Here is a 5433-nt window from a genome sequence, read left to right as displayed (position 1 = left end):
TGGGAATGCGGATCTTTCAGATGAATTTGAGAAGTGATTTTGATCATTTTTCACATTTTATTGTGTCATGTAGTGTCAGGCACTGGTCTTGGTCTTGTCTCGGTCTCGCCCCCCCTCGGTCTTGGTCTCGACTGGTCTCGGACCCTAAAAGTCTTGGTCTTGTCTCGGTCTCGATACCCTCTGGTCTTGGTCTTGTCTCGGTCTCGGGTTAGGTGGTCTTGACTACAACACTAGAATCTAGTTCTGTGTGTGATGATGCTGTCTGCTCATCTTTTCCTCAGGCTGTTTGTTGTGTGTTTGGGCCTGAGGAGAAAGTGGGCAGGGTGGTATGGGTCTCTGATTATGTGCTGTGCCCTCTTTTTGCATCGTTGTGTGTAAATTGTGCCCACTGATGGGAGTTTAGTCCTGATAATGTTTTCAGCAGTTTTCACGACTCTCTGCAGAGCCTTCCTCTCAGCCTGAGTGGTGTTGCCATACCACACTGAGATGCCAGTGGTGAGGATGCTCTCCACCAGGCCTCTGTAGGCTTGTGTGAGGGGGCGGCAGCTCAGCCCAGCCTTCCTGTGCAGCCTGATGAAGTGCAGTCGCTTCTGAGCCTTTTTTCACAGTGGCTGCAGTCTTCGTAGACCAGCTCAGGTCAGATGATACGTGAAGGCCAAGGAACTTGTGGCTGTCCACTCTCTGCACTTCAGTGCCCCTGATGGCGAGGGGGGTGCAGTTGAGGGGCTTTCCTCCTGAAGTCAACCATGATCTCTGTAGTCTTTTCTATCTTGAGGATGAGCTTGTTTTCCTCTCCATGTTTCCCAGGAGTGGCCAAGCCTACCAAAATTAGTCCAACAATATATGGATAACTTGTCCACAGAACCAACAGAACCTGCCTGGAAAAGGCATCTCCGCAACCGCAAGGCCCACCAAGCATGCGGGTTGTGCAGCTGGAACTGGCATGCCCAATAAACCCCAAGTAGTAAGTGCTACCAACTCTCTACGGCCTCCCCTTCACCACATGGCCCCAAAAATACACCACTTCCTGGTTGCTATCTCACCAACCGCAAGCCGCACCAGCATGTGGGTGGCACCAGTGGGACGGGCACGCTCCAAAACCCCCAGCTGGAAGTCGTCCCAGCTCTCTACGGCCTTCCCTTCACCAAAAAACACTACTTCCTGGTTGCAATGCATTCTGGGTAAGCAAAATATCACCATTGTTTTGCTTTAACTCCTAAAGCGCATCTCCTATACTCAAATCACCTATATTGCCGGAAAGGTCTCGCCTGCCTCTATCCACTGGCATGCATACCCCACTTGGCAACCGTGGGTCAGTGCGCCGCTCCCGCAGACGCCTTTAAATTGCGCCGCCATCACACTCCCTGCCTGTCCCCGCCCCTGAGCCTAAAGGGGCCACCATTCTGGACTCCCGACCTACAAACCAAACAGCGCTGGTTCGAGCCCACTGCCCGACCACTTTCATTTACACTCACCTTTACACACAAAACGCATAACTACAACCTAAGCAAGCCTACAATACCCACAACTCACAAACACATTTACTTAACAAATACACTAACTCACAAACACACACAAACACATGCCACCAACACACACACACGCCTCAGCGCATTCCACTTGGTTGCCATAGGCGCCCGCTCACCGGCCCGAACACTGTCATCACACTCAACGCCACTAGGGGTAGCGCTCCACAACAACTCCCTGCAAAAACAACAGCCCAAACTCACGTTTATCACCAAAAATCACAGCAGCAAAACAATCTGCACATTTCAAGGCGCTCAAAACTTACACATTTCTCAGCTACAAACTCTCCTGGCAATTTCTGCACTTCACAGTCACAAAAAAAACACTGCGCAGGCTGTCCGCTTTGGCAGCAAAATGTGCACCTGCCAACACGGCGCTGGGAACGGCGCTGTAGCGCCTATTTATTTCACACCAAAAACCAACAAATCAAATGGCCACTGAGGCACCTCAGGACTGGATCTTACGCAGGTCAAAAGTCTCACTCGGAGGCTGAAATTGTAACAGTGTGACCTGAGCTGGTCCAGAGAAAGTAAACACACACACACACGTTTTTTAGAATAATATTGAGGTGATGCCTTTACCCAGCTGTGAAATGCGCACCCAACGACATTCACTGCTGGCTACGTGGCATCGCCTGTGATCATCTATGTAAACAACCCTTATCGATGCCGCCACACCAAACGAGCGCTGCAGGGCCGGCCAGCTGAGCTGAGAGTGAAGAGCGGAGATGAGAGAAAGTGGTCTTAAAAAGGAAACATTGAAAACAATAAGAAATGCCTTGTCCCTATTAGAAGAGGCAAATGGGACTCATCGTACGTGGCTTATTGGAGACGAGGGACGATACAAAAACGTGCTGAGCCAGCAGCGGGTCTCGAGCCGGCAGGGCGTGCCTGTAAGCCACGGGCCGGCGAGGGCCATTTGCGAGGGCTTAAAACTACGCTGTTTAACAGATCCAGGCGACCGAGGGCCGGCCGCACGCCCTCCCGGCCGCAGTTGCGGCTTCGCCGCTGTCGATTTACACGCCAGATCGCGCCGCTGTTCACAGGCCCGCTTCGGGCGCTAGGGCCGAAGGGAGCGTGGGGAGAGGCAGCCAAAACGCCAGCCCCTGCAGCACACTTTATCCTCCGCGATAACCGCACCATCACTCAAACACCAGCTGCATTCAATCTGTCACTTTCAGCACCAATAAAAATCTCACTGTAATCTCTCTCCGCAGTTCAACAATATTGAGCAACAGATCATCAGAGTTTATTGGAGCCCCGCAAAGTCATAATACGCTGCATTAAAGCAATAATGCTGTTACCTACAAAGCTTCATGGATTACATGAGTTTCTACATGGAAAACACTGTGCCCATCAGGAGAGTAAGGTGTTTTTCAAACAATAAACCCTGGATCAACTCTGAAAAATCAGGGATGGAAAAAAAACACCTACAGAAAGAAGATGGAGGACCAGCTACAGCAGAGCAACATCAGTGGGGTTTGGAGGAGTTTGAACTCAATTTCAGGACACAAACCAAGCCCTAGGGTCGTGGGAGACTTGGAGGGGAAGGGGGGGGGGGGACAACCTGAACCAGTTCTTTAACAGGCTTGATGCGCTCTACAGGAAGGTTCAGAGCAGACTCTACCTGCTGAGAAGGCTGAGGTCTTTTGGAGTGCAGGGGGTGCTCCTGAAGACCTTTTATGACACTGTAGTAGCATCAGCCATTTTCCATGCAGCAGTATGTTGGAGCAGCAGCTTATCTACAGGTGAGAGGAAGCGGATAGACAAGCTCATCAGGAAAGCCAGCTCTGTCCTAGGATGTCCTCTCGACTCAGTGCAGGTGGTGGGAGACAGAAGGACTCTGACCAAAATAACATCACTGATGGACAAGGTCTCCCACCCCATGCAGGAAGCTGTTGCTGAGCTGGAGAGCTCCTTCAGTGACAGACTGCTGCATCCTAAATGCACAGAGGAGCCTTATCGTCGACCCTTCCTTCCAGCAGCTGTAAGACTGTATAACCATCACTGCTCCCAACAAAAACCACAATAACCTACACATTGTAGGATAATATATAATATATTGTAAATAGTCCGTCCTGTTAAGGCTCAACACACAGGCACATCATGTACATTGTATATAACATTATTATTATTGGTATTATTATTATTATTAAGGTTAATCTTGTTGTTTATATATATATATATATATATATATATATATATATATATATATATATATATATATATATATATATATATATATATTCTTTTCTCAATAGTGTAAATTATTAATTTAATTATTAATATAATAACTGCGGCTGCTGTTACACCCAAATTACCCCTATGTGGGACAATAAAGGCTGTTTCTTCTTCTTCTTCTTCATCATCAGGTAAATTCTTATTTTACAGTCGTGCAGTGGAGCTGCTGTCTGTCACATCCTGCTACAGTGGGGTGGGGGTGGGGGGGTGAGTGGCGGCTATCCCAGCCATCATGGGATAAAGGCAGGGTAAAACTTAGACAAGTCACCTGTCTATCGCTTGCTTTACAAACAGGAAACCCAGGTCAGAACCACGGTCAGCAGCATGGACCGGAGTTGCATAGTTTCATAGAAACTGATGGCAGCACTTTGCTACAAATAGCCAAGCATTTAAGTATAAGACATTTCAAATCACTGTAGTGATTAAGCCAGAATAATAATTACATGTGGTTGAGCGACTAGCATAGGTCTAATTTTAGGCACACTTAAAAGCAATTAACCACAAATGGGAAAAATCCAAACAGTCGTGAACATTCAATTCAATTCAATTCAGTTCGAGACTTTATTTGCCATTTGTACTCACACATAAGGTTTGGGAATTCTTGTGCAGAGCTTTCGGGTAGGACTGTAGAAAGATTTAAAAATAAAAATAAAATATAATAAAATAAAAAGTATAGAATAAAATATGTAAATATTGACATAAATATATATATGTATATGCACACATATACAAAAATACAAAAGATGGAAGGTTGATGGATACTGAACAGCGGTTATTGCACACTTAGTGTTACAAAGAACACAGTATAAATTGCACATGCAGACCTGACAGATATTGCACCAACAAGTGTTATTTTAATAACTGAATAAATAAATAAAATGTTGCACATGAGGTTTTAGCTGTGTGAGGAGTGCTGCACAGTGGATTTTGGCTGTGAGCAGTCCTTTGCTCTGCCATCAGTCTGACTGTGGCAGGGAAGAAGCTTTTGCAGAATCTAGTTCTGTGTGTGATGATGCTGTCTGCTCATCTTTTCCTCAGGCTGTTTGTTGTGTGTTTGGGCCTGAGGAGAAAGTGGGCAGGGTGGTATGGGTCTCTGATTATGTGCTGTGCCCTCTTTTTGCATCGTTGTGTGTAAATTGTGCCCACTGATGGGAGTTTAGTCCTGATAACCCAGATAGCAAAATGACTCCGCCCCCGATCCGCCCCGGATGTGCCACTGACTCCGTAACGGACCCGCAAAACCGGTCCGTATCGGAGTCCACTTGCACAGCGGGACGGATCAGTAACGGATCAGGATCACGGTTGAGGAACAGATCAGGACCGGATACAAATCGGACCCGTCCACGTTTCAGGTTATCCAAAACGGATCCTTTACGGAGCCGTCTGTGGGAAAACTGATCCGACACGGATCCGTTTTGAATCCGTTCATATAACAGCTTATTTTGGCCAGAATATTTTCAGGATCCCTTATTAAAAAATGCTGTAGCCATGCTAGCTACAGTTAAAGCTAAAATATCTATTTGGACATGAAGACTGATTTTAGGGAAAATGAAAAATCTTTAACAATTACGGCATCCTTATCTAAAGCCTAATTTTCCATTTGAATAACAAGATGACCATATGAGTATTACAAAAATAATGGGATCATAAATGTATCAAGAATACT

Source organism: Archocentrus centrarchus, unplaced genomic scaffold (genome assembly GCF_007364275.1).
Source record: "Archocentrus centrarchus isolate MPI-CPG fArcCen1 unplaced genomic scaffold, fArcCen1 scaffold_36_ctg1, whole genome shotgun sequence".
NCBI classification, from domain to species: domain Eukaryota; kingdom Metazoa; phylum Chordata; class Actinopteri; order Cichliformes; family Cichlidae; genus Archocentrus; species Archocentrus centrarchus.
The sequence above is the reverse complement of the archived record's forward strand: the minus strand, read 5'-3'. Positions refer to the sequence as shown.